The following is a 27,613-nucleotide window of genomic DNA, read 5'->3' on the forward strand; positions in this document are numbered from 1 at the left end:
GCTCGTCGTCCATGAGCTATTAGCTGATCGGTTTCACCGTCCATTGCACGGTTCCGTTCGGCATATATACGCTCTAAATCTCTAATCGAAGGAAAATCTCTATCTCCTCTGTAGCTTAGTGGTCAGAGCACTCGTCCGGCAATCGAGGGACCCGGGTTCGACTCCCGGTAGAGGCAGAGATGAGTTTTTTCCTTCCTTAAAAAATAAACATCTGAAATAATAAATATCTTCACAACATCCAGTCTTCCGTATATCTTGTATTAACAAGTGGAGAGCGACATTCATGTCACAAATGAAGGATTATTTTCCTGTCTTATTATGTTTCATATTTTTCTACTTTGCTATTATATAAATACGAGAAACCGCTTTAAGCTAGGGCTCCTGCTGCCATCTGTTGAATAAAATCAAAACTATCTGCTGTAATTCTCAAAAGAAAATGATTGTTGGCTTTAATCCGATATACACACAGGAGGAAAATGATCAACATGTGGTATGAAACTATACAGGGTGTCCCATAAAGACCACCCAAACTATGCACAGACAGGTTCCTCGCTTGGAATACATAAAAAACGCCCAAAGTTTACATAAGAAGATGTTCAAAATGTCCACTGCACTGAAAAATATTCACTGGAAATTGTATGCACGAAAGTAACAGTTACTATACCGGTTTTTCGGTGATAGCAAAGATTAATTTAGTTGCAAAAATAAAAACGTGGTAACCGGTCCTTGTGAATAAAATTTATACCGGCATGCAGGATAAAAAACAACATACATGTAGTGAAATAATGCATTTATAGTTCATTTTCATGCTGCATACCGATTTGACATCGAAAACTTTATTTAAAACTTATTACAAACAGTTTCGTATTTATTGGATAGGTGGCAACAGAAGCTCCATATTGTTGTGATGAATAATTTCCCGGTATTTTTGCGTCGAAGAGGAATGCGGCATAAATATTTTCTAAAATATTAGAATCGATCTGAGAATTTTTATTCCTTTTGCGAACATTTTATACACTGTATAATAGGACCATATAATACAGGTAATATATATAAACTGATACCAACCATGTAGCCAACCTATGTAGTGCCCGTTGTGGTGGAGACATTTCTTTGAAACTTGATATATATGTTATTTGGACCATGGGAAAAAGATAACTGCTATAAAAAAACGTCAATTTTTCATCCGGTGGTCAAAAATTGAACACTTTTCTTTTTATTGAATCAATCCCAATTTCTTTTCCCCATGGTCCGTATATCCTATATATCAAGCATCATCAAGATACCTCCAACAGAATGGGTGCTACATACGTCTGAATAATGCCAGTTTATTAATAACTAATCTGTATGTAATGTTTTAGAAAAATAAAGTTTTTTTTTACGTTTTTATGTGCAAAATCAGGTCTTTTCTTTTCTTCCGTGAATACCATTAGGATATACTGCATGAACTATTTCGCTGAAAGTGAGGTTTTCCGTTTTCGAAAACAGTCTGGTTGCAGTATATGAATCAATTTTGAGTGCCCAGTTGCAGTATATGAGAACCCATGATAGCACAGGTGCTGCTAAATATTAGGACTGTGAAAATAGATTAAAATACGCTGACTACTCAATCGTATTATGGCTACCTCAGAAAGATTTTTTTTTTAAATGCTCCCGCGTCGGACATGTGGTCGAAAACACTACATGTCTGGTAAAAACTTTTGTATGCCCGGTCATGTCAAGAAATAGATTTGTCCATCCCTGCATGAAATTGAAAAAAAAAAAATTAAGGTTAAGTGATAACTTCAGAGATTGATAAAAATTGTGCTAAAGTGGTTGAGAAAAATTTTGATTACCAAAATGTTTTGTTTATAAGTGGAACAGCGTTGGAATTTTCAGTGGAGACCTACGCTAGGTATTTATAGATGTTTATTAACACAGATTCAATTTTCTTTATTTGACATAAGAACAAAAAAAAAAACAACAACAACAAAGAAAGGAGCACATACATTATGATCCTCCAACGGACAACCGGCAAACTAATTTACTTTACTTTTGTACATATGGATGTGTCGGAATTGTATTTTTGCTCAACCTAACTATGCGTATGTGTAAACGTCTTGCATTTTATTTGCACCGTCGAAAAAACCTAAATTTATCTAGTGATTCTTACGGTTTTGAGAAAATTTCAATTTCATTCCATTTTTTTTTAAAGTTACCTCTCCATAATAGACGTGTACGGGACAAAATATCTTGTCCGCTAACGGAGAGTGTGCGCTACTGGGGAGATAGGATATACAGTGAAACCTCGTTTATATGGCTTTCACATTTATGCGACGTTTGGCTTCGGTCGTAATTGGTTCCTATACATTTTAAAGAATGTTAAAATGTATATGTCACTATGTATAAAAGTGATGCAACGGTGGTTATGCATAATCAGTAATAATCTCGATATTGAAAGTTTGATTAAATTTCATAACATTTATCACTTTTACTGGCGATTATGTATAATTCCCAAATAAAGTTGGAAAGTCTGATAAATATGGAAAACATTTTGACCGTTCTTCTCTTCATTAAACCAATTAATTATTTTCCCCCGTACATGATACGTGCACTACATACAGTTTCAATGAAAATTAAATTATATTAAAATAAGTGAGAAAAAATAAAAACATTAACAGCAACATTACCAGTCTCGCAATGTTAGATTTTCTTACACGCGTCAACAAACAAAACCAACATTACCATTCGAATTCACCATCCTGTATGTGTGGACCATAGTTATATTCAATTAATTAAGTACAGTGAAACCTCTCTTTTACGGACACCGGTTGGACACAAAAGTACGTTTTTGAAAGAGGGGTGACCATTACTCATGGGTTTGAATGTTCATAGTTTTATTATGCAAGGGGAAATTACTATTTGGCCGTAAAAGAGGGTTGACCGCATCCTAGGGGTATCTATTAAAAGGAGTGTTACTGAAATTTATTAGTGATTTATCATATGTAAACACAAGCTTTTGGTTGAACATAATTTTAGTTGAATATGATAAATTCTCGGTTTATGACCAAAAATGAATAAATTAGGGTTTGGAATAAAAATAGAGATTGCCTGCTGTCAAGAGTGTCCGCTAAACACATAAAAGTCCTATTCCACGGGACTGGGGATCAGAAAAGTGTACGTTAACGAGAAGTGTCCGTTAGGGGAGGTTCCACTATATTTTGAGTCTTATCAACCTCCCATGTCAATGAAATTTTCAATAAATCTTCCTTTTTATCACATTTATCTTAAAATTCAACTTTTCTTTAGGTTTCATCAATGGTTTTAATAGCACAGATTTTCTTAAAGCTAATGTAATTTACATAAAAGTTTAAAATTTGGCTAAAAAGAAACTTTCCGTTGCGAAGAAGATAAATAACAGAATGGACATAGATATAAGAAAATAGACTGATGGGTAAGACAGAAGAATACAAAATATTTCGGATTTTCTGAGACGTCACGAAACTTTTCTTCGAAAGAAAAAAAGATAAAAGAAAGAGGTATAGAAAAATAAGACAGAAGAGATTCTCATGAATCGCTGCTTCTACGAAAACAAGAGAAATTCTAGGAATCCGGATAGAACATTCACTGGAATTGATCTTAAAGATTCAGTTTCGTTATTTTTTGTTGTATTTTTTTTATAGTTACATGGAAAGGACGATTTCCTTACTTTATTTTTTTCTATAAATTTTAAACAACCATCTCGTAAGACTACAAAATGTCCAAGAAATGGAACCGAAACTTGCCAAAGATTTATACGGAAGCAGCCGAAAGACTCGGAAACGTGACGTTCGGTCGGTATCCAACAAAATGCAAGAAATACCGCACATTATTTGACGTCGGTGGAATAATACACTATACTACGTACCTTAAAAATTCCTTTTCCTTTGTTCTGTTTTTTTTCCCCGATTCTTTAATAATACAAAAACAGGAGAATAGAATAACATAAAAGACGAGAAGTTTCCTTTTTTTTTCAGTTTTAGAATCGAATTTCCCCGATTCGATGGAAAAATCTCAGTTCTTGGAACTAAAAAACAGTTATATTTAAAAAAAAAATAAATATATGACGATAACATGAATATAATTATCGATGCAATTCACATTGGTACTCCTATAAAATGTATTCAAGTATTTTCATAAAAATTGTCATTTAAATACTATCATACCTCAGTCATTAAAACTCGGTATTTATTCCTCATGTTCATATTTCAGTACTATATTTATTGCTATAAACGTAAAAATATTTCAAATTTTTTTACGTTTATAGCAATAAATACAATACTGAAATATTATCGACTGATTTTTTTTTCTTAGCTAAAAACACCTCTAATACCGGCGTTTTATTTATTTGTATTTAGTTATTCCACAGGCAGCAGGCAGACCTACAACATGAGATTAACAGGACATGAAAATTCAAACATTTACCATTTTCAGTTCCAAATATGAAAGACAGAAGGCAAGATCAGCAAGAACACGAAAGAAACACAATTATGACAATATAAATACGTTATGGCTACACATACTCTCAGAGCACACATTCCGGCACGTACGGATTCGTTGGAAATTCCACAAAGGGATATGTACGAGGTGCATGTACAGTTAAGTAGTAGTAAAAGTACTTAGTTATTAGCTTCCTTTCATTATTTTACGAGTTACTAAAAACATCAAAATTTCGACATATTTTCGATTTTTGGTGGATAATAATAAACTTATTTTTCCACATTGAAAAAAAACCTCCCTCTAATCTCGATGTCTTATTTCTTGGTAATTAATACATAGTTGTAGGCAGCAAAAGATAGGTAGAGATATTACTTTCTATAGTGCATGAATGAACGCCAGGGTCTCTGCCACCGGACTTATCCCGTTGCCGAGATCTCTTCCAGCCCAGATTCGTGGCATAGTCTGGAACAAAGTGAGTGTGTACATCTAACAGTCTGAGTGTGTAGCTAGTGTTGTGTATGATATTTTCAGTGCTGCCATCTATACTTCAAATTGTGAGTGAAGTGTAATGATTGAATATTTGTAACGTTGTAGGCCTGTTGCTCTCTGTGGCGAGACTTTTTAACGGGGAGATCGGCTCGCATTCGCGCCTTAGAGTTGGGAACCACAGAAAAACAACTTCAGCCGACCACCACTGTGGGGTTCGAACCCGGATCCTCGCATCGCGAGTCCGTCACTATAACCACTCGACCACCACAGCGGCTTTTCTATAGTGCAATATTTTACACGAAAATTCAATTAGATTGAAATACGTGCGTCATGTCCGTATTTCTGCATATTGCTTCCAAACCAAGTCTGCATTTAAATGTTACTTTATCTAGAATGAAATCAGAATCGAAACGATGTGATGCTTTTGATCGATATTTTTGTCATTGTTTAAAGAAGTTACTATATTTCCTTTTGCCTCAGCGACGCTTACTTTTTTAAAACGATTATTTTTTTTGGCGTTTTGGTTCTTACACTAATGTGACGTATACGTCAATTACACTGAACAACAGTGAAATTACATCCGACATGAAAACATACAATTTCCAATGTTTTTGACCTGTTGAACACAGATACCACCATGAAAAAGTTTTATTGGCCCTCGTTCTGGTAATATTACTCTATTAGCAGTTACAAAGTACTTTACGATGGAGGCTCACATAACAAGCGCAGTCTCAAGAAGAGCTGGTGTCGATACCTGCTGATGTCACGCGTGACCTCATTTTCCTGTGGTACTGAGTGCACCCGCTTTGCTACCTTGTTAACTACGGTAGATAGCTAACCAATTTCAAAAGTTAAGGAAGCCTGACCTATAGAAGCAAATGCTGCCCATACCATTATCGAAGCCCCACCTCACTGTTTGCTGAAAACATCCACCTGGAACATGTGTGAGTTCCATTTTTTTTTGCCGCACTAAATATGATACAAAGCTATTTTTCACCATAAAACGCATGATTTCGTGCCCGTTTCAGTCTCTTTTCTCCACCTCTCTTTGGTGCTCCTTTATGACAGGCGATTTCCTAACCCTCTTTTCTGAATCAAATAAGAGTTTCTCCGATCTGTGTATAAACTCCGTCTATTAAAATTTTCAGTTCAGGATATTTCATAATCTCATGCAGTCTTTTTCTGCGTTGAAGCCAATCTTCCAACGGCTTTCGTTTTCGCGTAAACTTGTACTGCGTTGCCTACCGCAACTAGGTTTTGGCTTTTGGGACACACGTTGGGTGCAATATACGTCAGACATTTCGACCAGCTCAAAGCAACAGCATTGCCTTTTACAGCCTTTATTTTCATTTTCAAATGAAATACTCCAAGGATTTCATCGTACAAAATATGTCACGACTTCACCAATTTTTTTTAATGAACTGATTTCAGAAAATATTATGATAATATAAACTAATTGATTTGATATATTTATACAAAAAAATCTGATTATATTTATACAAAAGCGATCCAAAAATATCGTAGTGTTTGAAAGAATTTCTTATAACAATAGCTTAAAATTCAATATCCACCCCATAATAATTTTGTTTTTTCATCACCTTTTTTTCCAATTTTCACTATTTTTTTTCTCACAAATTCAGTCTGTCACACAAAGATAAATATGAAATATTTGAAAGATATTAAGTTGATATTGAAATTCAACCGATTTCGATTTATTTCTACGTTGAATGGCGATTCCATGCTCAATAAATCTTTCAAAATGACCGGCGACATCGTTAGAAAACTTTCCTTACAGAGCGTACTTCATTTTTTGTGTTATTCGCAAATAAGAATAAAACCGTTGAATGTTCGTACCAAGTTCTCACGATGGAAACGTTATTCATGAGTCCTATATCTCACGTATTACATGTATGTATAGGCCTAAATTATTTGCTCGTGCCTTCATTTTTCCCCCTTTCTCGGTAAATAGGAGGTCACTTATGGCATTAATCATGATTTCCCACGGTGAAAAATGGTCAGACCGCCTGAATGGTCAGGTGATGAAAAACAATCGATCAGGTATTTGACAGGATCTTTGCAGTGCTTTATTTTCTTCTTCATACGTCCTCTTAATAAAAGGACTTTCCGCCTAGGATTTGAGCTGATGAATAAGATATGAAGCCTCAGACTAGGCAGAAGCTTAAGGAAAAATAAGTACGAGACTGGAATAATTATAACAAATGATAAAAAGAAATATTGCGATAATGGTTCCATTTGGCAAGACTCGTTGAAAAGACATAAATATACACACATATATTGTTTTCTTACACAGTCGGCCCCGCCTAATGGAATAACGGATAAAAGTCTCTGGTATAAAAATTTCGCGCATAAAAACAATGTTCAAGTTCTCCGCTTAATATGATCACTTTAACAACTTTTCCCCCCTTGAATCGAATATTGCGCTTTACTCGTGAACTGTAGATACGGGTAAACCAACATACACATAATGCTTTTAATGAACTAGCTGATAACCGGTGACGTTGCCCGTCCCGTAAAAAATTTATATAGTTCAATTAGCCGGCATTTTTCAGGCTCATCTGAAAGAAAGTGATTCAATAATGTTAAAAGTGACAATAAGATTTAATAATTTGAAAGCTAAAAATTGTTTCTTTTGTTTTTATTTATTACTTTATAAATACAATTAGGTACATTTGTAAAAAAATGCACTGATTGCAGCAACACTTGTACTCTTAAATTAAATTTGGTGTGGATCGGATTTAGTGTGTTGCGTAGAAAAAAATCCAAAAAAACCCCAATATATCTATTAATGTTTGTTCTCTATATCAGTGGTTCTCAACCGGGAGCCATATGGCCCCCTTGGGGTCCTGGGATATTTTAGGGGGGACCACGGGAGAAAATCAGAAGAATAGTGATTCACAACTGGTGGTGAAGGGAGTCACAGAGAGCTGTGAAGAGAAAAAAGCTTTAAAAGTGAAACATGGTTGAAAAAAATATTACTACTTTCAGAATTCATCAGATCCGTTCATAGAACCAGGGTCATCTTAACCCTTGGGTCTATGTGGGCATGACCCGGGTCTTCATGTCTATAATGGAGGGAGGGGGACTGCACTATATGGGATCTGGTACTATGATTTTTTCATCTGTTACTTCCAGCTAAGTATGGAGGGCCGCCAGAGCAACGGTTGATGTGTTGGGAGGGTCGATTTATCGTGCATGTTCGTTGGATCGTACCGTATTTTACACAGACTGTTTTTAACATATAATTTGACTCCTGGAAGAGATGATAATCCGCCATTTTTGAGTCCGTGCCTAGCCAGGATTCCAGAGATTGATATTATTTATTAAAATTTCATTCATAATAAAAAATTAGAAAGTATCTCAATCTTTGATGAGGGGAGAGGGGGCCCTGGATAGGACAGGGGGGCCACGAGAAAAAAAATGTGATCCATAGGGGGCCATGAGCTGAAAAAGGTTAAGAAACACTGCTCTATATGATAGAGTCGAACTTAGCAATTCGAAGATCAAGGAGACAGCAAAAAAAGTTAGAATTATCCAAATTTCGAATTTTGTATAATATATCTATACTGCATCCGCGTAAGATGACAGTAAATTTCAACTCAATCATCGATAGTCACACTCACAAACCTGGTCATAAAACCTGGACTGACTAAATGTTTAGGACTGACCCAACAATAACTTACACGTTGCTTGGACTGGCTGTTCGAGCTAAAAGTTGAGATCGAAAAAAACGGCAAATCTTGTGCACCTAAATTCAGAAACGTCAAAGTTTTTCAATTTCAAAGATTTACTATTCGACAAATCGATCAGAAGCCTATAGCCCTGTCTGATCGTGAGGATTCAGATTCGTATCCCGTTGGAGGCAAACCGATGGTCGGCTGAAGTAGTTTTTTTTTTGCGGTTTCCCATAAAATGCAGGTCTGGAGACTGAAACAACGTCATGAACGAGAAATGACTCACTTAAAACGGTAATATAAGCAATTAAAATGTAAAAAAAGAGAGCAACAGGCCTGTCACGGTACAATTATTCAATCATTACCTCACAATAATGTTAGAAAAATTGATGGCAGATGGCAGCACTACACATAACAAACATTACACAGGAACAAACTTCACTTCAGGTTCACTATACGTGCACACACATTCCACGTGTACCAATTCTCTAGAAGTTCTGCAGAAGAATATGAACGAGGTGCACGTGGGGTTCAATGATAGACCACGTTCACTGAACCAAGGCGGCAAACGCGACTTCATATGCTTGAAACAGCCCTTAATATATAGCCCTAAAGTAGCCAATAACTCTGGATTATTAAAATCGAACAAATTGGTCGAGAGAAACAACAGCTGACTGCTTGTGAATAACCTCCCCCCCACAACTGTTTTCATTTGCTGGTTCTAAAATCATGATTTCGCCCCCGTCAACTTACATTTATACGAAATATAAGAAAAAAAAAATCTAATTAAACAAGCAATGTTAACATTTTAAATTAGTTAGGAAACTCAATAGAAGTTCGTAAAAGTTCGAATTATTCAAACTTCGAATTAACCAAGAGTTGTACTATTTATAAAAAGTAAGAATACAATACATTTTATAATCAATCTCCATAAAGTCATTTCGATTCGATCAATCGATTCTATCATTCAATGCAACTTATGATTTCAACTAAATTCTCATGAAATCAAATGTAAGTGGAGGAAAAAGTCCATCTGAGATTAATCTGGAGTTTTTGCGTTACGAGAGGTTATAAATACAATTTGCTGCCATTTTAAAGTTAATGAAGCTTGAAATTACTTTTTTTCGACAAACTCTAGTTGGAATTTTGATTTATAGCACAATGTAAAGAAACTTGCATTGACATGACATAGTTTTGTATTGAATAAGGAGAACGTATCGATCACATTGTTGGGCATATATTCAGGAATGATTTTCACAAGTCATAAATCATTTTATAATAGTATTTTTGAATGTCAATAACATCTCAAAAAAAACTTCATAGAATCCAGTGATATTCTACCGTGAATTTTTTGGATGCCAAATTTAGAATCGAATCATGAGGGAGTAAAAACACTCTCTGTTCAGATTTTCATAAAAATCTTTGTAAATACATTATAAAAGGAGTTTATTTACATTTCCATGACCATAAAGGAGCAGAATACATACTACCTATCGCTAAATAATTAACTCTTGCATTTCAAATTTGAGATGTGGGACAAGGATATTAGAGAAATACGACATTCGTGGCTGAAAGGAAAATTTTGCATAAACCTTCCACACATTTATTGGGAATTTTTATAACAAACTATCATGGGCCAAAGTACATATAATAAATAACTAAATAACTACACAGTCATTGCGATTTGTAGTTGGGTGATTTCTCTTAGCGAGTCGTTTGTATCAGAGTTGGCAAAAACTCTAGTTTTTCTGAGGTTATTTTGCGGGAATATGTGGGTTTTTCTGGGTATTTTTGTGAATGTGCTGTTTGCAACGATACATATCACGTTCATATTAAGCAATAAATATAAAAATAGTTTGTATGAACCTAATTAGATTCATCCTTACTAATAACTATTTTCTTGATATCATAATAACTAAAATTCAATTTAAAATTAGTATTTTACAAACCATATCATGGTAACAGACGTGGCAACTTCCTCAGATGCTCAGTTTCCTAATTTGAGGAAACAAATGTAATCTATGAAATGTAGAAATGAACAGATTTCATTTCTTCGTAATGGATATTGAGAACGTTTCTTTTTTAATTCAAGGGTATTATCGATCTCTAACCAATCTCTGTTTATGACTCGAAAAATGTTTCAATTGAAGATGCAAAATTTCATCAATGTAATCTATGGGTCATTATTAATTTTTAAAAAAGCATGAATTATATGTGAATTGATACAGTTAAATATTAAAAAAATAATGCAAACATAGGTTTTTATTTTTGTACTTGGTAAAATATAAAAAATGGGGTTAAAATCAATGCCATACTACATCTTAATTATCAAACTCATAAGTAGGTTCAGCATATTATTTTATAATTAATTTTCTGGCCTCTTATCTCCAAGTAAATTCGATATTTCGAAAACAAAGAATTCAACTCAATTTTTAAAATTACTGATGTGTCTAAAAACACCAAATGCCCATATTTCTACAATGAAATCGGCACTTTTAACATTATTTTCTGATTCAATTATCCTGTGCTTGTGACACTTTCTTTCCTTCAAACAGAGCACAAGTCAGATCTATCGCCATCTATGGGCAATTTATTACCTAGTGAGTTGTGCCGTAAGTGTGTGTGTACCTTACAGTCTGAGTGTGTATCTAGAGTTGTGTCTGATTTTTTAGTGTGCCATCAATATTTCAGAAGTGAAACGAGTTAAGTGTAATGATTGAATTAGTTTTGTATCTGTTTGTAGGACTGTTTCTCACTGTGGCGAGACTTTTCTCCCAATTCGAGTTCGAAGTTGGGAACCACGGAAAACCAACTTCCGCCGGCCACCACTGTGGCGACGGTGAGGTTGCTTGTGATACTGATCATCATGATGTCTATAAGAAAAGCCTCATATAGGATTTTCACTGCGTCAATTTCTATATAGGCTATAAAAAAACTAAGGCTAAAAATATTTTCTTCGTTTCGCTAAAGACTATAAACGGATTCTTGCAATGCCAAGGAAGTTGATTCAAAATTTTGTATATTGCAACTATTTCTTTTAAGATAAACATTGCAACTTAATTATCTTTTAAAAACAGCTATTCATCCAAAATAAGACATTAATGGTGACATAATCCCTCCTGGACAGGGAGGGGATCCGCCATTTCAATATTGCGAAAAACACACAGATATCAACTAATTATTTATTCATTTGAGGATTATGTGATCTTGACCTATTTCCATTTGTGAGACCGAAAATGTCTGAACTGTGACAAACGTTTCGACGCGAATTTTGCTTAATTTTTTTCGTACAAAAATTATGGTCACTTTTCACGAATCGGAAAGTCCTGTGCTTTTTGGTTCAATACGTATCCCTCACTATTTAAAATTTCTCTTCTACGTAATTTGGGCCAATTATTTTGATGAAGGATATTTAAATCAGGAAAATTTCAAAATCGACAACAACGAATTCTAGTTACTTGAGGATAATGATTTAACAGCCATAAATATAAACGCGATGACATTTCCAATCCTAATTATTATCAAAAATATTCAATTTTAATGTGCAGCTATATTCTCATAAAAAAGTCATCTCTTATTACAATCTTTCTAATCACTAATATCTCCTCAAATAATTTTTTTCTTCACCAAGACATTACAAACAGTCACTTCGTAAAAGTATGATTTCTGAAAACTGTCCGTAAAATTAACCGAAAACATTCTCCTTAAAATTCTTCACTGGAACAAACGCATTTCCTGTAAATGGTAGACAAAAGAATAATTTTGAAAGTGTAAATTGCGCACATACGCAGACACACTGAAAGAAACATATTCTAACTAATGAGTTGGAAAGTTTAGCAATAATCGAAATGTACCGAAAGCTTTTAAAAATTATTCTCCTCCCCCCAAAAAAATACATGAAAACTAAATGATATAGAGGAGAGAGAGAGACTAAAATTCCGGAAATTGGAGAAGATTCTGGTCATTTCTCCGACAAAACTGTTAAAAACGATAATTGCAACATAAGTATAGCTTTCACCCTCTATTTTATGTGTTCCTATTACATTGGCAGTGAAAGAAAGCGAGAGAACATCATTTAGAAAATTTCTTTTCTTTTTAAATATTACATGCATGGAAAGAAATAAGACTATTTTCCACCTCTCGTGAAACTAATACATGTGCAGACATTAAAATGTTAAATGAAGCGTTACACAGGCCATTTTTTATTCATATATTTCGTTCGGAAAGAGATAAACGCTTACACGCGAGTGTAATTTAGATAAACGGTTGGAAGTACAGTGTTACCCGCGATTTTCTTTTATCTGCAAAACGGAGGAAAGTTCTGGGATTCGTGAATGGATCGGAAAATGTCTACTCGGTTGGAAATTCACTGTATTATATTCAGGGTTGATTTTTATTGATCAGTATTTCGTATGTTTTTGTTTGTGATAACCGAGTTCAGTTGGTGATGAAAAATTGAACGTTCGTTTTCTTTGTAATAAAAATATAGTGTTATAAAAACATACATTATTTTTTCCAAAGTTTTCATTTTCAAAAAAAGGGAATGACTTAAAACATGGAATAAAATTTAGAAGGAAAATGTAAACACAAAATTAGGGAAGAAAAATAAGACAAAAAATTAAATTTTAAAAAGTATTTTTTCAAATAAGAAAAAATTTTTTTTTTATAAAAAGTGAGGAGTGAAAAAAAAGTTTAAAAATATTTACATACAGAAACAAGATCAATATTTTTTTGATGATTTCTTTATATCATTAATTTTTTTTACATCTAAAAATAGTTCGTATTTGAAATTTGAAATGAAACGGACAAACATTTTGAAACTTAATAAATTCAGTATTCGGTGATAGGAATCAGAAAATTAAAATGTATAACGGGGAAAAAAATTAAAATAAAACAATATAAATTGAGAAATATGTGCACGTATTAATAATGAAATTTTAAAATGAAATGTAAAACGTGAGTGAAAAAAACCTTGCCGAAAAATAAGTTGCCATGTTTCAACTAGTTATTGAGTTCTCTAGCTTAAGGGGGTTGATGCATGCCAATTTTCCAAAAAACACGTTTTAGAATTTTTAAATTTCCAAATACTATGAAATTTTCTGCATCTGTGTTGAAGTTTTTGCTCTACTTGTACTAGAAATATTTTTGAAATATTTTAATATAAACCTGGCGGGCATTATATATATGCTAGTGTTTTCCACTAAAATTCTCTTTTCTCAATAAGTTTTTTGCGAGTTAAAAGGAAAATTTTTTCAACTCATTCAAATATCTTGAAAATTTGTGTACCTCTCAAAACTATGGTACTACGTACTTTAACACGAGGATTTTTAATTAAAATTATTAAAAAAATATGGCACAAAATATGGTTAAATTTTTGTGATTTTTTAAAAAGTTGCATGTTGTTGAAATTAAAATTCGAGAAAGAAATAACCAACAAGTAAAATCCTAAATCCTCGTGTTAAACTGTATAAAAATATCTATAGCATTTGAGAGAAAAAGAATGACTGCCTATAAGGTTAATAGAAAATTTTTAAATGTTCCTTAAAAGGAAGGAGACTTTTGATCACGATCATGGAAAAGCCAAGAAAAATAGAAAAATGAAAAATTTGATACATACGTCTTAACATTGATACTAAAGAAATTCTTAAATCGGATGTCGAATAAAAACGTGTATAAAAACCAAAATTTCAAATGAACGGTTAAAAAACCATATTTCATTTAGTAAAAAAAACCTGCATTTAAAAATTTTTACTTCATTTTTTTCTAATTAGATTATTCATTTCTTATTAATGTACATGTTCATCGAGGATACAATAAACAGACATTAAGATTGCTAACATACAATATTAACAATTCTTCGAATATTGAAAAAAACCCTATTATTTAAACCATTTAATATTTTCTACAACAATATGGTGACTAAAAATTATCACTTTCCTATCTATTTCTATTTCTACACTCTAATAAACCGAATATATAATTATCACATATTTAAGTGAATTTTAAATTTTAAGCAATAAATACACGGATATTCCACATACAATGACATTAAAAGTACAAACAATTTGTTATCACTGTAACGTTTTTACATTTGCTATTTTTATGAAGACTGCAATACATACAATTTTTGCAGTCAAATAAAGTTTTCTCAATAAGGGAATTTCGCACGCATATAAAGGATATATTTATCAGTAGGAGCGTTCGAAAAGCGGTAAACCACCAAATATCGGTGCCGAACCGCAACAACAAAGCAAATTGATTGATTGATAGTAAATATGCTGTCAATGTCAGGATATCGGAGATTGAAGCGAGAATAATCACTTTCCTCGGTGAAATCTCCCCCCTCTGTGGCCTTTTCGAAACAGGTTTCAGATATTTAAGTTTCACCGATCCATCAGGATCCGGTGTAGACTATTTATCCTTTGTTTGCAAATGTCTGGTTCATATTTTTATCCTGCACATCCTATGCGCAAACTATAAATGCACATTCTTCTTTTGTACACGCTGCAAACATTTCATATTTATGCGGTCTGGTGAGAATTTATTCGAATAATATTTCTCTCAAATAATCCATTCTGGAAGTATGTGAAAGTCTCAGCTTTAAAATTCAAAAATGCATTCTTTTCCTCAACCTACGTCTTCTATTTTATTTATTTTTAGTTCGAACGAACTTACGGAGAATTTAAAATGATTTAGTCGTCCTGAAACCTAAATTAAAATGCAAATAATTATTCTGTTTATGACAAACTCTGAAAACGATGGGAAATAGTTTTGATTCATCTTAGCAGAGCAACCACTTGGCCCACTAAATTATCGTTGTCACCGTTTGTCCGTCTAGCAATCTTTCTGAAGCCAAATGTGTGCCAGATCAACCCTTTGCATTTACTGAAATTTTCTTTTTACTTTACTGCAATTTCGACTGTTCCACTAGCCGAATTTAGTGAAATGAGAATTGACTACTTAAGATAAGACTGGTTGCCACTACTGAACCACACATGCACCTCGCCCATATTATTTTGCGGAACTTCTAACGAATTCGTACATGTTGGAATGTGTGTGTATGTGCAGCCAACCTGACGTGAAGTTTGTTTCTGTGTAATGCTTGTTGTCTGTAGTGCTTCCTTCTGCCATCAATTTTTCTAACTATGAGTGAAGGGTAATGATTAATTGTATTGTTGTAGGCTTGTCGCTCTCTGTGGCGAGACTTTTTGATGGGGAGATCGGCTCGCATTCGCACCTCGAAGTTGGGAACCACAGAAAACCAAAATAATAATTGACTGAATGACGACTTAGACTTAACCTTCGTCTCGCCGTCCACAAGAAGTAGATGATTTCAAACCTACTGGCGTCAGTTCCTCCACAGCTACGTCGGGACTCTAGCCCAGTGTTTCTTGACCTGTTTTTGCCCGTGGACCCCTTTGAATCATATTTTTTTTCTCGTGGCTCCCCTGTCTTACCCAGTCTTCGACCCTCATTTAGATGCAAGATCCTTTATACGTATTGAATTGATTTTTTCATTGAATTTATACTGAACGGAAATTTTCCTAATAAGATTGGCCCCCAGACCACTAGCCTACAATTTATTGAGCTCCCCGTTAGTCCGAGTTCTATTCAGGGCCGTGTCAACATCATGGGCGCCTTAGGCAAAGTGATGCTATGGTAGTCCCATACTTAGCTGGAAATAAACAGCCTACAGATATTTTCTACTTAATTTCAAAATTTATTGTACAATATAAAATATAAGGTGGGGTCACTTATGGACACAAGACCCCCGTGCATGGCCCCTCACAAGAGTGGGACTGACAGAGCTGCAGCCCGGGGGCCTGATATGGTTTTCATCATTTTTTGCAATATAATTTAATGTAGAGGAGGGGTCTGTGAAAAATGTAGGGGGGGGGGGCATTCAAATATTACGTAAGCAGATTTTCAGTCATTTTTGACACCCCCCCCCCCTGTCAGCAAAATTCCGCCAGCAGCTTAGAATATTTCATATCTTCAAAAAGGAGTGGTTGATGACGTAAGCAACCTTCAAACACCCCTCCCCATCAAAAGTCAGCAAATCCGAAACCCCATCCCCCCTCGATGCTTACGTATTACTTGAATCACCCCTAGCCTGGGGGGCCTGCGAAAAACCCCATCCTAGAGAACCTGCTGCAAAATGTAGGCCCGGGTGGGTCCATGCCCTAAGACGGCCCTGGTTTCATGGGTGGTTTTGTTGGATTCCGTAAATGGATAGCCACTAATATAAAGGCTTAATTTTTCTTCTCAGCTCTCTGCAGCCCACCAAACCACCTGTCATGGCCCCTTTCTACATTTTTCCACCTTGAAGTATCCCGGTACCAATAGGGGGCCATATGGCCCGCGGTTGAGAACCACTGCTCTAGGCTACCTCGCCTAAACAGAAACTGTCTCACAGTTGACCCATTTCGTTGAACCGAAGCAGTTTAGGCATGTTTGATGAGTGAGTTTGATCTGCAATGATTTTGGGTTTAGTTCTTTATGGGTCGCAGAAAGTCGGGTTCACCTACACCACAACGTTCGAAATTCCGTTAGGAAAACACAAAAGGAACGACCGCACTTCACGTTATACGCGCAATCTGGATCAAAATGGCGCAGAACTATCCGACGACGAAAGCCATTTTGAAGTTGTAGAACCGTCGATAACTCGTCCCGGTCTTCCATCCATCTAATAATTCAATATCTAGTAATTATTTTTAATAACATACAAAATTTTTTATACAAAATTCCCTGTTAATCAATTTTATTTTAAAAACACATTTGGAAATTAATAGTTTAAAGTAAATTATATAAAAATATTTATCAAAATATAATCAAATAATAACCTTTTTTTGTATTAATTACTTAATTATCCAATAATTCCGAATTTATAGTTTCTAATTTCAAATATAGGTGGCAATACCTATCGAACGTTCATCAAAATATTAAAAGAATATTCCGACGCATCCTTTCTTCAAGGGGGTTAAAAGAATGTTAATTTTATCGACAAAATATATAAGTTGGACCGTTTATAATGATATTTAAAAAAAAAAAAAAAAAAAAAAGCGCGAAAATATTCGTTAGAGGCCATTCAAGTATTACGTCAGCATCGAGGGGGAGGGGGTTCCGATTTCCTGACTTTTGATGACAAGGGGGGGGGGCCCTGAACAAACATTCCCCCTATTGATAAGTCCCCTACAGAGCCGCTCTAGTGGTCTCTAAATGTTTCACGGATCCTTCAATGCTTATCCGGGCCGCTTAAGTGCTGGCACGGATCACTTTCTGGGAATGTTCCGCGGGTAACTTGAGTGATGTAGAACCGCAGTGGGGGCCGCTTAAGTGTTCTAAAACTGTGCTACATGTCCCTCAAGGGATCTCTCTAAAAAATTCACGGATCGTTTAAGTGTTCTGAAACTGTGTAGCGGGTTACTCAGGTGACCTTTAAATGTGAAAGTGATCTTTAAGGCTTATTTCAGTGATCTGAAAATATGCCACGGGCCACTTAAATGCTCTGGAATTGTGCCACGGGTCATATAAGCGATTTGTAACTGTGCCGCTTAGTTCATTTTTACAAAATTAGGTTTGGGGGGGGGGGGCAAGCGACATCCGATAACCTTCAGGGCCACATTTGGTCTGCATGTCTAGGGTTTACCATATATGGCTTAAAGGGTGGGTCGCAATGAATTTTTTAAAGAGAAATTTTGAGTTCTTCAAATAGCATTGAAATTAACAATTAACAGAAATCGATTATAATACCATATAAAGGTAATTTTTTTCGAAATTTTAATTTAAAAAAAAAATTTGCATTAAAAATTGTTTTTTTCGTGCTAGGGGGGAAAGGATCACGAGACCCCCTATGCCCCCCCCCTCCAGCGTACGTTTCTGATACCACCAATATGCGTTAGGAGGTAGGGGACAATAATGACGAAATTTTGCTGACAAGTGGGGGGGAGGGGGTTAGAGTTTTGCTGACAAGATGGGGGGGGGGGGTCAAAAAAGGCAAAAGATTTGCTTACGTAATACTTGAACGCCACCTTATACGCAAATTTCAGTATATTTGTTTTCTCTTGATAAGAATAGATAAGAAATAAAAAAATGTGCATGGAACTTGTATAACTTAGACCATATAGTTTCCCAAACTTTTTCCCTCATCGGCCCCGAACTCAAGTGAACAGATAGGATCCTATGTTATACTCGTAGCTTTTATCGCCCCCCTGAGACAATCCATCGCTCACTGGGCGGCGATATTGCCCACCTTGGGAAACAGTGAACTAGACCAATATCAAAATCGATCAAGTCAATTACTGGTATCCACACTTGTTTCAATGAGATAAAATTATCACACACAAAACGAGAAAAAAAAAATAATAAGTAGCAAATTTAAACAAATTAAACATAAGTAAATATTGCCACCAAAAAGATTAAACCCTTCGATATTATTTATTCAATTTAATTAACTTCATAATAAATGCTGAATGAAAAGTAAATGAATTTAATTCGTTATATGTATCGTTTGTATATGATCATATTTTATCAATATATAATAATTTCCGATAAAAAATATATTCTCGTGTTATTCTAGTAAGTATTTAAGTAAATATGGAGTGGGTACATGCAAAGATTCTGATTGAGTGTTTGCTCTTCTCAAGGCCCCTAGGGAAATTAATGGTAATACGTAATTTCATTCTCTATCAAAATGAGTTTTTCATTTATTAAATTTCAATGATTTGCTTCTAGAGGGAGATACATTTTTCCCATGATTTTAATAATAAATGTCTCGTTAGAATTGCCATTTGTTTAAAATGGTAAAGATGACATGCGTCCCTCAGAGAGAAAATAATGTAAAGGGCGGGCGAGAGAAATCCTTGACGCATTTTAAAAATTGTTAACAAATCAACCAATTGTCATAAGAAGGTGCGGTTTGCGCTAATATACTTATCATTTAAAGGTATTTTATATATGAAACAGTTTTATATTATTTTATATGTTTTATATGTCACAAAGTCAGATGACGGCATTCAAGAGAAGAATACTGAAAAGCCCGATGAACTTCTAGCGCATTCAAAATTTGATTCAGTTTTTAGACCGTAAACCTATATTTTCTGCACGACAAGAAGGGTGGACTACGGAAGAAGCAGGATGAATTTCAGCCTTCCAGACCAGTAAAGCTGATACCAGCGAGAGTCTACAACTTGCGGCCACGTAGGGGTACTGGAAATTCACGAAATTGACATGTCGATGAATGGCGAACATTATTGGAGAAATAATAAACACTTAACATGTAAACGTGGTGAATCAATGCCACCCATTATCCATCTAGCCAGCCGATGTAGCTTCGGGAATGATGAAATTCTCCTAATTGTCCAGGAGAACTAAGATGTAAGATACATATAGAACAGGAATGTGCGCCTAGAATGAGCTAAAACGCCTGGATGTCCGAGCATTGACTGACTAGGACACTTGGACCAGGACTCCATGTGACGCAAACATGACATCGATTCGTCGTTGTATGACCTACACAACTATAACTTGTGACATCCAACGAACGGACCGCCACCAACGGAACTTTGGTTATCGAGTCCAGACGTGCCAAGGACGCTATAATATCAATTTAGATTTCGATTCTTAGATCATGATTCATCATAATTATTCCGTTGATTTCAATTCAACGTTCAATTAGTTAATACTCCTGTAATTGGACTTATTCTGTTATACAAATATATATATATATATATATACACATATACTTATTTAATAAAATTCCGGATGCACCCATCTTTCGGGAACGCTTCGATATCTCCTTGACATGGGAAGCGGGGTGTGTTTTGTCCTTCAATGCTCAATATGTTTTATAAAAGGTTTTTTTTTTTGATAAATTAAAATAAAGTTTAAATTTCACTCACAGGTGGTGCTGTAAAACGAAAAATCTCATATTACAAATAAAATGCAACACAAACAGTGCATATTTCAGGAGTGTACAACCTCTGTCCAGTGTGATAAAATGCTGCTCGGGACACGAACCCAGGTCCTCTTGCGTACCGGGCAAGCATGCTACCATCTACACCACTTCAGCGCCTCACGCCACAGTGCGTGAAATGAGGAAGGCAGGTTCATGTCTCCAGTGGTGTGGATGGTAGCATGCTTGCCCGGTACGCAAGAGGGCCTGGGTTCGTGTCCCGGCGGAGACGTAGTGACTTTTCTTTCCGAGTTCACCTCAGCAAAACATCCGGAAAATAACCTTTTTCCTTGATGGTAATTTTATGTTACGCAAATTGTCATAAACATTGATTTTATGCTGTATGTGTTGCGTTTTTTGTATTATGTCGAGTTTTTCGTTTTACAGCGCCACCTGTGAATGAAAGTTGAACTTTTTTTAACAATTTTAAACTCTCGATGCGAGGATCCGGGTTCGAACCCCACAGTGGTGGTCGGCTGAAGTTGGTTTTCTGTGGTTCCCAACTTCAAGGCGCAAATGCGAGCCGATCTCCCCGTTAAAAAGTCTCGCCACAGAGAGCAACAGTCCTACAACGATAAATCATTCAATCATAACACTTCACTCATAGTTAGAAAAACTGGTGGCAGATGGCAGCACTACACATAACAAGCATTATAGAGAAACAAAAGACTTCACGTCAGGTTTCACTGCACGTACACGCACATTCCCGCATGTACCGATTCGTTGGGGGTTCCGCGGGGGGGTGGGTGGGGGGTGTAGCAGTAGTAGGTAGGGCCTCCAAAAAATGGCTCGGGGATCCATGATGTTCTTAAGTCAGCCACCTCGTCGGGCAATTTGCCTGTTATGGCGTTGTATTTGTATTTGTAATTTTTGACTACTAACGGGACATACTTATACATGCCCTACTAAGGTTTTTCTAAAGTTTTCAAGGTTCAGGACTATTGGGACACAAAATTGTGTCGGAAACTAATTGTAATATATTCCAGACGTATATAGAGCTAGACCAGTTGCTCATCTTTAACTACTCAGATGGCAGTTACCTTGCTGAAAAAACCATATAAGTATACCATTCTCTCAATGTATGAACGCCATTGACTACGACTGGTATATATGTATCCCAGCTAAATTAATTACCTATTAAGTAATCCAGTTAAGTTGATCTAAGTATCTTAGTGCGAACCGCACCGTTTTTCATGCCAATTGGATGATTCGTTATTAATTTTTTGAAATGTGTCCAGACTTCTCGTCCATCGTGTACATCTGAAGCATATTAGTAATAAATCTCGTTTCTTGATATCATAAGCCTTCAGCAGAGGAGAAACAGACGATTGTTTATCCACGTCCAATCTGTCCGATGTTCTGGATTCTTGAAGGGTCAATGATAGAGAAAGGAGAGTGAGAAAGAGCTCATTTCGTGAGTTTCACCGAAAGCCAAGTATCGATGTGTTCCAGCAGAAAAGAGAAAAGAGAATGCAATCTGTATGGAAATCAAGCGACATATTCTCCTATTGCCAAGGAAACTAGGTTGCCGTCCAAGAAACGTTCAATTAGTTGCTGACACCGAATGGAGTGACCGCCGAGCTATTGTCCGCGGCAAATACCTTACGGGGAGGTAATTTCTGTTATCGCCATTTATCCACCTCCTCTCCCACTGCCCGCTCTTCATATAACGTTCCTTTTCCAGGCCATCGGTTTCCTGGGATTCCGGAAAAATTCCCAGAGTGAGGGAAAAGAGTTTTTCAAGGGTGTGGGAAAACAAAAGTGTGAAGACTCAATATATTCTCTCGTGTATTCGTTCTTATTTCTACAACTATCGTGATTAACTAAAGTGACTTTTATGTGTATTTTCATCAGTTATTACTCGAGCGCGGATTATGTGCATATGCATTTGCATATTTTGGTCTTTTTTAGCATTAATGCATATAAATGCATAAAATTGAAGAATTTTCAGAATAAGTGCATATTTTTGGAAGTTTATTTAAGCCTAATCACACTTTTTTAGAATTTTTCAAATAAATATTGCTAATAATGCAGTAAAGCCTCTCTTTTGCGTTCACCGGTGGGATAAAAGAATACGTTCGTAAAAGACGGGTGGCCGTTGACCAGGGATTTGAAATGTATACTTCTAATATACAAGGGGTAAATATTAGTTGGCCGTAAAAGAAGGGTGATCGCATGGTGTCCGTTAAGAGAGGAGGGGTTTACTATTATTTTTATAACATCGGTTTTTCTGCCGAAGGTGGAATTTAGTGAATTAATAGAGATGTTCGTATTTGCAAAATATAAAGTGTTCTATTATTAAGGCTATTTCTGGAGATATGTTCAAAAGCGTTAAATTTTTTTCAGAAATAGTGTTGAAATTCTTTTGTTACTGGTATTTCGTTACTGAGCGGCTACAACAAACTAGAAATTAAAAATGCCAACGCGTAAAAAATTTGTAGAAGTTTTTTGCATATGCAGGTATTATGTGGGGAATATTTTTTGTAAATGAAATATGTACTAAGAAATAGAAAATATCCATTTTAAAACTTTTTCATGATTTTTTGGTGTATATTTTGGGTTTTAATGCATATTTTAGCATTTTTGAGTGCATATTTTGGCATTTTTGAGTGCATATTTTGGCATTTTTGAGTGCATATTTTGGAATTTTTGAGTGCATATTTTGGAATTTTTGAGTGCATATTTTGGCATTTTTAAGCGCATATTTGCATATTTTTAAAGCATATTTTGTCACTTTTTTTAGTGCATATAATGCGGGCTCTAGTAATTACAATAAAACCTAATTCGTCACCCTTATAAGTCGTCATTTCTCGTCGGTCCTATCTAGCTTTCATAGTATAACAATTTTATTAAACCCTCTTTTATTCGTCACTATGGAAGAGTTTGAGAGGGATGAACAAAACGATTTCTATGACTCCCTTTAAAGAAAGAGCTTAATTACCGCTTTGTCATATGATCAAAGTGATTTTCACAATATTGCACATTGAAACTGACGGCACTTGGCTTAAGTCATCACTCCACTTAAGTCGTCATAATTTCTTGCTAAAAGTCGTGAGTTTACGACTTGACGAATTTTTACAGTATTTTGAGTTACCAGTTTAAACAATTAATATCAACGAATCCAACATATAATATTCGATCAAGCGGGCTGTTCGTTTGTGTGGGGAGCACATTAATAGCTATGTTACAGCGTTAATGCATTGACTAATGACAGAATAATAGAACAATTAAAAAGAACATTAATTGTATAAAAAGGACGAACTTCTGGAATAATTTAAATATCGAGATAAAATATGTATAAGAAAATCTCAGTTCCATTTGCCACTGCCCGTAAAACAACAGTTTTTCTATTCCGTTTCTACGCATTGAAGTCTATTTTAACAGTCAGACAATGTTTGACAATGCTTCTTGTCAACTATGAGGATCAGAATGGATGCATGAAATGGGATAATTTTTTAGAAATCTCAAATACTTAGCCATTTTGCTTTTGCTAGTGAAAAGAGACTTTTATTCGCATGATTCACAGTAGGAATATATGAATCTATTCTTTCTGTTGCCTGCAACAGCACCCCCCCCCCCGTTTTGAATAAGGCTTGAAAATATCTTCTGAATTGTACAGCTCTCACTAAAGTGTTCTGAAGACATTCGTCTTAAACTGTATGGTCTACTAAATCTTATTTATCCACAAAGTGGATCAACTCTTCTATACTAAATCTTATTCTGCATGGAATCTCGCAATCATCGCAATTGCATCTTTGTTGCCAACTGCACGACCATCCTTTAAAGAGGGAATTTTTTCACTTATATGAACTTACATTTTATCCATTTTTTCGTCCATTTTTACCTTAAAAGGATTAATATTTTGTCGTCAACAGTACATTAAGAAAAATAAAATTACATAATTAAAATGAAATTTCTGAGGGAATTTTTGTCCGCAGGCGTTTTAATGATATTTAGTTTCGGATATTATTTACTTTATACTGATTTTTAATTAACTTCAACTAAAGTTTTTCGAAAAAGAGTCATTACTCATAAGAGTAAATACTTATGAAATTCTTGCATACTTGAAACATGGAAGCCAGAGTTTATTGAATCGTGTTTTTCCTTTTAATTAAAAAAGTCTCATCATGTTCTTAGTAAAAGATGAAAAATGTATTTTTCTATAAAAGTTTCGGGTTTTTGAAATACATCACATATACCGACAAATTTGTGCGAGTTTCCCAAAGACAGGATATCACTTCGAGTAGTTTTTTTTACTAATTCAAGTCATACTAAATTGCGTTATGAAATTCGTTTTCTGTGGATCTATTACAAAATTGTTAAAATGAAACTTCTAGATTTCATGTGAATTCCGAACATTTTCATGTAGGTTGCGTGAAGAAGTGAAGGGGAAAAAAATGAGGAGGAAAAATTCAGAGTTCACTTCAGTTCTTCAAGTTCTAAAAAAAGCTAATCCGAGTCATCTCGATTTATCACATTTTTTCATTATTTTTTTACCTGCCCTCGTCAGATACTTTCCCGACACAGGTGTACAACAGAAACGGCGACATGACCGGAGAAAAAATTGGTACTGCAGGGACTCGCCCGTCGAGGGTTTATCGCACCAACCACTCGATGAGTATAGAAAACAAGCCTGCCGTTCGGAATCGACAATAAATTGTAGGTCCCGGTCTAATTAGCCACCCGTGTGCAGAAAATGACGGTGGTGCGACAAAAATGATCAAATAATCTCGCCAAATTATTTCTAATTTAAGAGCGAAAACGACAAAACCTGCATCAACTCAGTTGAAATATTCTAGGTATAGGCTAAACATTGTTATTTTTTCATTAAGTTATTATTATTTTATTTTATGATTACGCATTGCAAACCATGTGTAACATTGGCGTGATTTTCAATCTATATTGGAGTAATTTTGAATTCAATTTTAAATTGCTTCGAAATAATATTGTTTCCTCTGGGAAACACAAAACACTGCTCTAAAGAAGATGCTGGGACAGGTCCTTGAAACCGGGACATCAGGTCATCCTTAGGAGAGTATGGATCTAAACATCATGTTGAAAAAATAGGACAAGAACTTAGCATGTTTTATTTTCACAATTGCTGCGAGTTTTAATTAATTAATAGCTTTAATTGAAATAATAAGTAATTATAATTACGGAAAGTTTCATGCACCATGGGACAAAAACAAATATAAAGAAACTAATGATTTGCTATGGATGGAGAACGGGAAAAATGGACGTTGTAGTGTCATTATTATTATTTTGTGATTATTATTTATTCCACTCATTCATCTACACACACGAACACTTAAATACTCCCTATTCGAATATGTGGCCCACACGTAAAAACAAACACTATAAGGTCATTAATTACTCGAGCATTATTATTTATTATGTTTCAGAGAGGCTGAAAATTGTTGTATTTTTTTAATATTTTGCAATTGACAATTCACACCTACATACACAATTTCCTCAGCATATGATGTAAACCCACGCGTAAACACGCCACATAATCATTAACATAACACAATAACATAATTATAATATAACATAATAATAATCATAAACATAAACACGCATCATCATCATTTATTATTTTTATATGATATTCAAGGAAAGTGATGAAAAATATCATTTTTATTTCATTCTAACATATTCCCCCAAGTCACAATGTCTTTGTTTCCTCATCATCCTGTATGTAAATCCCACCTGATAACACCTCCCACTCAGTGCCGTCTTAACGCATGGGCCCACCCAGGCACTGCCCGGGGCCTCACAAAAATGAGATCCAGTTGAAATTTTCTAGGATTTACCAGGTAGGGCCTCCGAAAAACCACTTGGCCCAGGGGCCCGTGATACTCTTAAGACGGCCCTGCTCCCACGCTAATTAAAACCTTAATTAGTGCCGGGTATTGTATATAACCACGTGCGAAAATGAAATCCCTCATTTGACCCACTTAGCTCTGTTCGTCGACGCTGCGATTAGTCTCGTTCGACGGGACATAAATTGCTGGATGTAAATTCATTCAAAATTTCGGGCATTTCGAACCAGAATTTCAGCTGGAATTCAAATTTCAATGTAAATTCCGGATCTTAGCGGGATCATGTTCGACACGCTTTTTTTTTTCTCCGCTTGCTCTCCCTTTCCCCAGTCCCCCCCCCACATCTTCCCCTAAGGGGTGAGCCACCTTTTTTCGCGCGGTTTCTTCGAGAGGGCATGACGGGGCCCCTTCGCCTCCGATCGGAAGGCCGGAAAGTTGAAGGTCCGGAGAAAAGTTGACGAAAACGGGGCTTATTTTGCTCTGAAAGACGTTTGAAGTAGGACAGGGTTGGACTCCTCAAGCTGCGTGGCCCCCCTCGCCACCTACTCCCCCGTAAAGCGCGTGTCCCACGATTCTTGGTCGGCGACGCAGGGTAAGATAATTAAAGTAAAAGAGATAATAAAAAGTCTTTGTTGGACATAAAACCGCAAAAACCACAGCCGGCGTGAAGGAAATCCCGTTCTTGCATATAACCCGGCTGTGGTTTTTGCGGTTTTATGTCCAACACAAAAAAAAAAGACAGACTTTTTATTATCTTTTACTTCAATTATCTTATCCTGCGTCGCGGACCAAGAATCGTGGGACACGCGCTTAAGGCTACGGACACTCGGGCGTGAAGCTTGAGAGGGAACAAACTGCAGAAAAATAGACAATAGAGAATTAATTGTACATGGACCGGTCACACGCAACACGCGTTCCCCACACAATAGGCGCGTTCTCAAGGTCGCACGCACAAAAACGCAACTGGTTCCAATTTTTCCCGTGTTTTTCGTCAGTCGGAGTGGACACACGAGAATTTTATCACGCTACGGTTCTGTTTTTTTTATCCCCTCCATTTTTCTTCCATTTCCCACTAATGGAGCATTTGAATAGCGAGTTGATTATTATAAGTAGAGCCCGGATTATACCCAAATGCATATTCACATATACTGACGTATGTACATATATTTTGGCCTTTTTTAGTATTAATACATATAAAT

This window comes from Pholcus phalangioides, unplaced genomic scaffold (genome assembly GCF_987345545.1).
Source record: "Pholcus phalangioides strain wild (caught in Gottingen) unplaced genomic scaffold, Ppha-v1.0 ptg000009l_1, whole genome shotgun sequence".
In the NCBI taxonomy this organism is placed as follows: Eukaryota; Metazoa; Arthropoda; class Arachnida; order Araneae; family Pholcidae; genus Pholcus; species Pholcus phalangioides.